Here is an 11,924-nt window from a genome sequence, read left to right on the forward strand (position 1 = left end):
TCCAATGGGGGGAGAGTCCAGCAGCCTGACAGCCTGATGGAAAAAGCAGTTTTTAGCAGTTTTTTTTAGCAGCCTCTTTAACAATGAATGTGACCTAAAAGAGTTCACGTGTCACCAATGCTTCCATGCTTTTACAATGTTCCTCTCCAGAATTTAAACTGGAAGCCCATTCTAGGTGTATTGAAGTTAGCTTTTTGCACCACCATAGCCAGGGACTACAGATGAAAAGCAGTATTTCTGGCATTTTCTACCATGTTTATTTATAATGTACAATGTGCCTTCTCTCAAACAAACCTCTCAACAGTTGGCGCGGTCTGAACACACTGAGCAAAGAGAGTCCAGTCATCCAGGGATTAGACTGTACCGAGCTCTCTCTCCGTCTGAGCTTCACTTAATGAGGCTCTCATTGTTTGTAAGGGAGATGAAAATACCCACAATCCCTCAGGAGCAAATTAACCATCCCTCCCCAGAGATTAGACCGAGTACAGAACTGCGGGACGCTTATCGCTGCAAAAAAAAACCCGTCAGTATTAATTATTATTATCACCATTTAATGACTTCTAAATTCTTATTTACATTTTCAGATTCTCATTTATGTGATACAGAAACTGGCTCATCCCAGTGGATCAGACTATCCTCTGAGCTTCTAATAACATGCATCCTCCAGAGATTAGACTGGACCCAGATTTGTTGTTCATTAATGAAGATATTTAGGTCAATACAAACCATCCACAAGCCTTTTCCTTTGAGATAATTGAGACTGTTTCCAAGTGATAGACATGTCCCACTGGACCGGTCTATTCTCAGTTGGTGTCTGTAATGGGAACTGGCAACAGTAGATAGGGAGTAATGGATCAAAAAAGATCTCTGCTGTCCAGGGAGTAAACCAGACCCAAACTCATACACATCCCAGTGGAAACTTTGAGCCATCAGTAACTAAGGTTTAGGGACAGACTAATCCCTGGAGAGTTTTTTTTCTATATACTCCTATATATCAGGGTTAATTCAGAGTATCAACACATTTACATCTTTACAGAGGCCTGCATTTGAGCAGAGAAGGCCCCTTTAATACACAAAGACAGCAGAGTATTAACCTTGGACAGTTTTAACCCCACTCTCCGTCCTTTCTCTCTTTTCAATTTTCACATTCTCTTAATTCTATCGATTAGCCCAGCATTAATGTCATCAGTATGAACGGGAGCAGTGGAAACAGACTGTCTCATGTTATTTCAGTCACACACACACACACACACACACACACACACACACACACACACACACACACACACACACACACACACACACACACACACACACACACACACACACACACTCCTTCCTATCAGTAGACCTCCAGCCAATTAGCTAATGTCTCGTTAAGGACGGCGTCCATTAGACCTTCTAATCAATCAATTAAGCAGAACAGACAAGGAGTAAATTGATCCGCTCCAGCTCTGCTATTGATCACATGGTGCGGTCACCACGGCAACCACATGGGACCGAAATGATGATGAGGCTGACTCAGCATGTGTGTGTGTGTGTGTGTGATTTTATGGTTACATTCAGTGTGTGTGTATTACTCAAGTAATATGGTGGAGCCTATAAGAGCTCTTTATTTCTCTCATACTGCCTGTGCTACAGCACCTCTTTTCACCATCTGTCTGAAACCAGAGCCCAGTCTGCTCTGATTGGTAAAAAACGTAGAGATGTCCCGCCCCTTAGCCTATCACGTACAATGTGTTGTGGTGATTATCCTGCACACTTTTATATACGTTTCTGTTGACGGTTCAGATACAAAATCACACATTTGTCACAGCTCTACCTGGGTCCCCGGTCAAACAGCAGTCCTCACAACCACCTAAAACAAGAATTCTCACACACACAAACAAAGTGTCAGCAGCCAACTCCTGAAAACACAGAGAACAGTTTTGTCTGCTGGTGTTTGAACACAGCTTCATCAGCTCTCCGTCTGTAGTCCAGTGGGCCTGTTGCCATGAAATTAATGAGACTTTATGGGCAGCAATCCCAGAGTTAAAGCACACACACACACAGACACACACACACACACACACACACACACACACACACACACACACACACACACACACACACACACACACACACACATACACGTTTTCTTCACAAGTCATCGCTCTCATTGTGTGTCTGTGTTGTATTGTTGTGCTGTTGCTGCCCGGGCCGATAAAACTACAGCTCACTGATGCCGAAAACAATGTGACTTGATTTGATCGACAGACAAAACGCTCACAGACATTTATTTATTCGTTAAAAATGATTTGGACCTGGAGCTTCACGGCACAGAAAGCCGTCATGAGATTAGAGGTACGTTACCACACTCACAGAAAATATTTCATTACCTCCAGCTTGTGCATTTTCAATTAAAACCCACCAGTTTGTGCATTGTGTTGAGGGAAAGTGATTAAAACATTTCTGTCTTTTCATTTCAGATAACAGAACACATCTCTGCACAGCGCTGTGTGTGACAGGTGCGTTGGACGGCTGAACGACCTGAATTAAAAGGGAAGAAATTATGATTAAAGAAATACTGTTTTCTGGCATGATGCAAAGTACTACGGACGTGGTAAAAAAAAACAGCAATATTACTTTAGATGAAACTCAAACAGTCAGAAGAATAAACGAATCAAAACCATCGAAATCATTTGATCGGTCTACCTTTTATAGCCTATATCAAGAATGCGTTGTCCTGCTGCTGGTGAAATAGGAAGTTTCTTACTTAACTGAAGCACACCAAGACGAACGGGCTGCATGATTCCACGAGGTAATCGAGGTCTTCATTCAACGTTACATTTAATTTAGATGTTTTCATCCAAAGGGACTTCAAATAAGTGCAATCAACCACAAGGAAACAATCCCAGAACATCGTTAATCCTGCAGCTTCAAATAATCCCAAATATTTTAAAGAGGCACTATTACTTTTTGTGGGGTTCCTTCGCCGTGTTATAGGTTTTAGTGCATGTAAACGGTCTTCAAAAGCTAAAATCCCTGAGTCCCCCCCCCTGGCTGAAACACCTCCATCGGACTCCATTGTTTACTTCCTGAACATAGTGACATCATTATGTAACACTCAAGCTTCTATTGGCTAGCACTCCAACACATTGTCGGCTAAGGAACGGGACATCTATAAACTGTTGACCAATCACTGCGGCGCCGGCCAGCTAACCAATCAGAGCAGACTGGCAGTATGAGAAAAATAAAGAGCTTTTTTGAACATTGAGACATGACCCAGAAGAAGCAAAACTGACAAATATGAACCTGAAAATGTCCTCTTTGTGGTCTTTTGTTACTACACTAACAGAGGGACTACCTTGTCTGCTCAGATGCACATCACGTCACTGTATTTTTACTTAGCAGACAGTTCTTTGCTGCTATATATTAAAGCTCCGAATGCCATAAATAGATCTTTTATGGGTGGCCAGTGACTCAGGAAGTAGGGTGACTGTCCACAAATCAAAAGGGCGGTGGTTTGATCCCCAGCTCCTGAGGTCTAAATGTCCTTGGGCAAGGTATTTAACCCTTAAATCTTCCCGATTGCACGGCAAGGGTGTGTGAAGAGCAGGAAGTCTTTGTCTCTGTATGAATATGTGTGAATGCTGACCTTATATTTAACATTCAAGGATTTTAAATGGAGTATTTGTGCATGAATGTATTGGTACTTTTACTACAGTAAGGATCTGAGTCCGGACTGTTATTGTTTCTGACAGAAGAGAAATGACATCATGGTACAGTTTGACGGTGAGGTCATGCAGCAGATATTACTGATGGAGGCAGACATAGAATATTCTATTACAGTGTGTCTCTGTGTGTGTGTGTGTGTGTGTGTGTGTGTGTGTGTGTGTGTGTGTGTGTGTGTGTGTGTGTGTGTGTGTGTGTGTGTGTGTGTGTGTGTGTGTGTGTGTGTGTGTGTGTCCACTCAGCCCCTCATCATTAATACATGTCATCATTTCCACTCAGAGTGTTTCTGGCCTCCTGCTGACACGTCTCCAGTCTCTTTAGCAGCTTTTAATGTTAAAAATATGAAAGAAAAACCACCTTCAGAGGCAAACCCGCTCTGATAGAACTTACTCTGAACATGAATCCTGTTCTAACCTGATTAAATATCAGTGAGGTCTGTGACACTAAACCCTCTGAGACTTAAACTGCTCAGGGATTATTAGTATTTCCAGAATCGGGGTATGAGAACATGATAGCCATGGCGGCACCAATCTGCCAAATCCCAAATCACCCTTTTGAACTTTTATTGAGTAATTCATGTTGTGCGTTTTAATTTCAGCTTGTCACATACAGACGCAATTAGATTGCAGTTTAAACCATGTGCTGAATGTTTTGATTGGTCTGGTTAAGGAAAGATAATGGTTTGTGTTGAGTAAGAACGTTTGCTACGCCTCCATTGGACCCATGAATGTTATCTCCAGAAGTAAAAAGCTAATGTAAGGCTATAAAGGAACTACAGCACGGTCACATGACTTCACGTCACCACCACTAAGCTAATGGAGGCTAATGTTGGGCTATAAAGGAACTACAGCACGGTCACATGACTTCACGTCTCCACCGCTAAGCTAAAGGAGGCTAATGTTGGGCTATAAAGGAACTACAGCACGGTCACATGACTTCACGTCACCACCGCTAAGCTAAAGGTGGCTAATGTTGGGCTATAAAGGAACTACAGCACGGTCCATGACTTCACGTCGCCACCGCTAAGCTAAAGGAGGCTAATGTTGGGCTATAAAGGAACTACAGCACGGTCACATGACTTCACGTCACCACCGCTAAGCTAAAGGCGCCTAATGTTGGGCTATAAAGGAACTACAGCACGGTCACATGACTTCACGTCTCCACCGCTAAGCTAAAGGCAGGCTAATGTTTGGCGTGATGACGTTTAGTCGTCTCATTCAGACACTAGTAGTAACTGCTGTTTTAAATTCACCAGGGGGGTAACATGCTGACTAATATCCAGTATTTAGGACTCATTCCTGCACCAGTCTGAAAGCTATTTGATGACATCAGGCTGCTCTAAAGAAGAGATCATGAGGTTATTTATATCTAAAGGTTTCATCAGATGGGACTCAGATGTGGTCGTTGTTGCTGTGGATCAAAGACAGGCTTCAGTATAATCCTGTTAACAATAAACTGCTGAACAGACAAGCATTTAACCAGTGACCCTGCTTCATGTATATTCAATTATGCAGGAAAATAATGTGATTAAAGTCATCCTCATCTGACAACCATCATATTTCAGGAGGCTCTGCTGTTGAGGTCAGTGATACAGACGTTTGTTTTGAAAACCTCCCAGAGACGCTGAGAGAATCTGTGCTTTTCTGTATATAATTAATTTATGTTTTCATAAGAAAACAGGAGGAAAGGACTTCCTGATGAGTCCCGTCTGCCTTTTAAAGTCCCACAGCGGCTGGAAACAGTCCTCGGGAGGTTAAACCGCCTGGCAACAGCAGGGCAGCTCCTGCATGATTTATGATTGGGTGACAGCCGGTCACATGACGCTGTGTGTTTATGTTTAATGAATGACGGTCTGGCCATCGTATGAAATCATCTGCAGACATCAGATTCATCTTTATTTTACACAACCGCAGACAAGGCTCAGCTCTGAATGCTTCTATATGTCTGTCTGTCTGTCTGTCTGTCTGTCTGTCTGTCTGTCTGTCTGCCTGCCTGCCTGCCTGCCTGCCTGCCTGCCTGCCTGCCTGCCTGCCTGCCTGCATGTCTGTCTGTCTGTCTGTCTGTCTGTCTGTCTGTCTGTCTGTCTGTCTGTCTGTCTGTCTGTCTTGCCTGCCTGTCTGTCTGTCTGCCTGCCTGCCTGCCTGCCTGCCTGCCTGTCTGCCTGCCTGCCTGCCTGCATGCATGTCTGTCTGTCTGTCTGTCTGTCTGTCTGTCTGTCTGTCTGTCTGCCTGCCTGCCTGCCTGCCTGCCTGCCTGCCTGCCTGTCTGTCTGTCTGTCTGTCTGCCTGCCTGCCTGCCTGCCTGCCTGTCTGTCTGTCTGTCTGTCTGTCTGTCTGCCTGCCTGCCTGCCTGCCTGTCTGTCTGTCTGTCTGTCTGTCTGTCTGTCTGTCTGCCTGCCTGTCTGCCTGCCTGTCTGTCTGTCTGCCTGCCTGCCTGCCTGTCTGTCTGTCTGTCTGTCTGTCTGTCTGCCTGCCTGTCTGTCTGTCTGTCTGTCTGTCTGTCTGTCTGTCTGTCTGTCTGTCTGTCATAAGAAAATGTAAGACAAAAAGACGTTTACAATTCCCCAAAAATAAATGAGTATACTTAACAAGACCAAGGAATAAAAACTGAAGCTAAAGTTTAAGAAATGTTAATATTTGAGCAGCTTTCAGAGAGTACGTTTTGAATATATGTTGAATAAATGTAATACATTATTTTAATCAAAAGTTATTATAAATCAAATACTTTTTTTGATGAACTCCTAGACACTTCTCCATTAAAATAATGAAATAAAATACTACATTTTAAAAAGGGAATATCTTCGTGTAGAGATTATAAAAAAGTGCTTTGATTGTTAAAAATGATAACAATGCACTTGACATTATTTGTGAATTTGAACACTAAAGCAATGTAGCTATCAGAAACCCTAACTTCCCAGTACAATTTGAATGCACCATTAATCACAAATTGCTCCCTACAGAGCCAATTTCCTCTGTAAGTCCAAAACACAATGCAGAAACTCCAGATGTTTTCACAGTGAGTGAAACTAGCGTCACTGAAGGTTTTACGAAGAGGAAACATCAATTACATAATTAACTCAAAGCTGCAGATGTTACAATTAAAACCGTGTATCTCTTCTGCTGGTATTTCTATAGAAAGTGAGGACTTGATAAGGATGCATTGGATGTTCATTTGAATTGGTGTTTGCACTTATTGTTCACAGAGAAATATCAATAAAGTTGTATCGTTCAAATGAAAATGAATATGTGTTTTCAACCAGTATGAAACGTTTCTTCACCTGTCTGTATAATCCTCTTTATTCACCTGTTAATCTGTAATATAGAGAATTAATCTGTCCCACACACACACACACACACACACACACACACACACACACACACACACACACACACACACACACACACACACACACACACACACACACACACTCCACAGGGAGCATCTCATTCATAACGGAGACTTTCAAAGACTTCTTCTCATCTCGTAATCCTCACAACTGTTAATCCCATTTGCATTTTCCCTCTTTCACTTCTTCACACATTGATTTTGTGTTTCTGTGAAACTGTTTCTCGTTTAATATTTCACGTGATCCGTCTCTCAGTTTCTTTATTATCATTTTTCTTCTTCTTCCTTGTTTCTCTGGCCTCGCTGTTTCTTGTCCTGATTGACAGCTCCTTTCTTGGTTTACTTCAATGCTTCCTTACCTTGTTTCCTTTCCTATCCTTGGTACCTTTTTTGGTGTCCTTTCCTACTACGTTCACTTTCTTTTTCTTAACTCATTGCATTTCCTTTCCTGTTGTGTTACCTTGCATTTCCTTTCCTTGTTTCCTCTCTTTTATGCCTCTTTCTATTATATAGTTTTTTCAACTTTTCTTTTCTTGGTTTCCTTCAATGCTTCCTTACCTTGTTTCCTTTCCTGTCTTTGGTATCCTTTCTTACCACGTTCCCTTTCTTTTTCTTAACTTGTTACATTTCCTTTCCTTTTTAGGTCCTTTCTTTTGTTTTCATGGTTACTTTTGTTCCGTCTTCCATCTCTTTTCAATCCCTTTCTGAGTTTCCTAACCTTGTTACCTTTACTTGTTCTCTTGCTTTCTTTGTATCCTTTCATTTCTCCATGTTTCCTTCCTTCTCTTTTACTTGTTACCTTTCGGTTACTTTGTTTGCTTTCCTGGCCTTTCTGAGTTTCCGTTCCTTGTAACGTTTATCTCAACCTTTTCTTATTTCTTTTACCTTTTCTGTAATCTTTTGCAACCATGGTTTCTTTCTTTCTGTTTACTTGTTACCCTTTCCTTCACTATTTCTTTTTCCTGGTTCATTTCCTTGTCTACTTCTTCCCTTTCCTTATTTCCTCCCCTTGTTTCCTTCCCCTTCCTCTTCTCCTACCTCCTCTACTTTTCTTTATCCTTCTTTCCTGTCGAAAGTCCATTCTCTCTTTCTCCTCATGGCTGTATTTCCCTAATCGTTTTATCCATGCACCATGACTGAAACACACACACACACACACACACACACACACACACACACACACACACACACACACACACACACACACACACACACACACACACACACACACACACACACACACACGCATGCTCGCACGCACACACCTACACACACTGTCATGCATGTGCTCTCACACACATACACACACACACACACACACACTCCAGAAGGACACATTACCCCCTGCTTGAACCGACTCAGCTCTGCCAGGATCAGGGGGCTGCACAGCACTGATAACAACACACACACACACTAACGCACACACACACACACACACACACACACACACACACACACACACACACACACACACACACACACACACACACACACACACACACACACACACCCTTTAGTTTCTGGTTTAATGTTGCAGCTGATCGATGTGTCTGAAATATAATTCTGTTAGAACAGATGACAGTTAACTGACAGTAGTAGCAGTAAGGAGGTGCAGACAGTAAAAAAAATAAACGATGTGTGACAAAGAGTGTGAAGAGAAACTTCAGAGTATCAGAGTCGGCTGGGTCTCCTTTATGCACGATGGTGTCAGTAAATCAAACACACTTCAACAAGACTGAAGGTGCGAAGTGATGCCAGCACCCCGTACAGGAGGAAGGGCTCATTACAGACAAAATACCTCCGTTTCTTTTATCTATCTTCTACTAATTATGAGTCTTAAAATCCCGAAATGAGTCAGATTTGACCGCTTTCAGTTCCCTTGGTTTTCTGATTGTGTTTTTGGTTGTTGTACTGAAATAAGGTATGTGGTTAACACAAGCTGGAGAGATTTGTGTTGTTCTACGACATAAAATACGTCAGTAAATACCCCACTTGTGGATTTAAAAATAGTGCTTGCTAACAATTGTCTATATGAGACATCAGGCCCAACATTAGCCACTTTTAGCTTAGCGGTGGAGACGTGAAGTCATGTGACCGTGCTGTAGTTCCTTTATAGCCCAACATTAGCCACTTTTAGCTTAGCGGTGGAGACGTGAAGTCATGTGACCGTGCTGTAGTTCCTTTATAGCCCAACATTAGCTGCCTTTAGCATAGCGGTGGTGACGTGAGGTCATGTGACCGTGCTGTAGTTCCTTTATAGCACAACATTAGCCTCCTTTCGCTTAGCGGTGGAGACGTGAAGTCATGTGGTCGTGCTGTAGTTCCTTTATAGCCCAACATTAGACACCTTTAGCTTAGCGGTGGTGACGTGAAGTCATGTGACCGTGCTGTAGTTCCTTTATAGCCCAACATTAGCCTCCTTTAGCTTAGCGGTGGTGACGTGAAGTCATGTGACCGTGCTGTAGTTCCTTTATAGCCCAACATTAGCAGCTTTAGCTTAGTGGTGGTGACGTGAAGTCATGTGACCGTGCTGTAGTTCCTTTATAGCCCAACATTAGCCTCCTTTAGCTTAGCGGTGGTGACGTGAAGTCATGTGACCGTGCTGTAGTTCCTTTATAGCCCAACATTAGCTTTTTATTTGTGGCGATTGCGTTTAAGCTAAAAAATCCTTACAGTAGCCCCAAAATCTTCATCTGATTGACGATCTCAGTCCTAACTCGTCATCAAGCTGTATATTGTCAGCGTGATAGCGTCACACTTGGGCATGGTGGAGGTGTGAAGGTTTACAAATGTGTAATATGAAGATTGAGTTCAAAGAAGGGCTGGAATTTCTGTGAAGAAGGCTAACATAAACTATAGACAGACACCACATAAGAAAGCAGGATTATTTTTGACAGGCTCTCAATGATTTAAATTACGTCAGTTCGGTTTTTAAATTGATGTGTCTGTACATTCAAATTGTATGGATCCAGTAGTAGGATTGAAGTGGAGCGTGTGGGCATTTACACTTTAAAGACACGTTAGCACCTCGCTAATCTGTGTAATTACACATGAAAAGGAGGAATTATACGTGACTCAGTATTACACACACACACACACACACACACACACACACACACACACACACACACACACACACACACACACACACACACACACACACACACACACACACACACACACACACACACACACACACACACAAACCAACACACTCACTTACAGTAGTGCAGAACATTCACACATGAGCATGACCTCACACTTAACATCATGCAATGTGTGTGTGTGTGTGTGTGTGTGTGTGTGTGTGTGTGTGTGTGTGTGTGTGTGTGTGTGTGTGTTCACCATGATGACTAATTCATCTCTTCATCACTCAGCTGCTCGCCTCCACTGCTTTGTAAAAATTGCACTTTTACCCAGCTTTTCATTGGCCGTTCAGAAAATCTGATCAGCCAATCAAATGCTTTGCTGCTTCTGTCTGAGTGTTCTCCGCCCGGCGACCAAAAGAGACCCTTTAATAAGGTTCATTGTGTGATTTAGGGTTGACTGGAGGGGGGAGGGAGAAGAAAGCAGAGGGAATAAGAGGTTGGGTGAAAATAAAGTGTGAGGAGAAGAAGAGGGTTTAAGTTAAAAGCATAAAACAGAGAAAGAGAGGCAGATAAAACGTCTTTATGAGCGTTGACGTTTTTATGAAGCAGACAGACTCTGTGTGGTCTTTTTCAGTCTTTACGGGGTCTTGTGGTGTCTGGAAAGAGAATTAAGTGTGTATTGATTGTTCTCTCTGGTGCCCCCTGCAGCTCTTCACTGGTATAAAGTGTGATTGTTAATTAAAAGAAAACTTTTAATTAACAATCACACTTTATTCTGTTTCATTGTTTTTCCTTTGTGCCATAGAGCTCCATTATTGTCCAAAAATGTATTGAAAAAACCTATAAATAAGAGCTTTTTGAGCATTAAAGCATGGAGATATGTCACAGTAGAGACACAATACAAAGATGAACCTGAAAATGAACATGAGGCCCCTTTAATTAAATTTGTTTAGCTGTTGTTCCTGTATATAAATGTGCTTGCTGCTATTATATGAGACCCAAATCCCCCTCAGGGATCTATAAATAACTACCCTGTATCTTCGAAATTGACTGTACATACTTAATAATTTACTGTGGAGGCAGTCTGACCAGTAATTGGAGAGAAAAAGAGAGCTTGTATCGTTCGTGGAAAAACAATCAGAGTGAGATGTCTTTGTTTTCTTCCTCCTCTCACAATCTATCTGAAGCACAGAGATCGTTTCCGCAGACAATGTCTCTCTCTGCCGGTCAGAAGATGGAACTGTGTAGAGATGATGGATAGCTAGATAGAATAGATATGATAGAATACATAATAAACCTTGGGGGGAAAAATCAAAATAAGGGTTATTTATGTGAAAATAAATATAAAAATTAGGATTGAAAAACATTCATATTAATCTGTCAGAAATAAATTAGATTGAATAAATCAAAAACATTTATTCTCAGTGTATATGTAAGTATTTTGTATTGATATGGCCAACTTTCTGAAAGAAAACCTTTTTTTTCTAATGCAATATATATTGCATTTTATTATATAGTTGCACAATAGCCACACAAAATCTAGGAAAGAAATTTTATTTCTTGATGGTGTTCCTCTGGGCCTTCATCAGTTTAAAAAACATAAGCCGAGAGTGAAAGGATACATTAAATTAAAGTGAATAAATAACAGTATTATTATTATTATTATTATTATTATTATTATTATTATTATTATTATTATTATTATTATTATTATTAATAATAATAATAATAATAAAAATAGGTTAAATAAACTTATATCATTTATTTCTATAAATA

This window comes from Eleginops maclovinus, chromosome 1 (assembly GCF_036324505.1).
Source record: "Eleginops maclovinus isolate JMC-PN-2008 ecotype Puerto Natales chromosome 1, JC_Emac_rtc_rv5, whole genome shotgun sequence".
Taxonomy (NCBI): domain Eukaryota; kingdom Metazoa; phylum Chordata; class Actinopteri; order Perciformes; family Eleginopidae; genus Eleginops; species Eleginops maclovinus.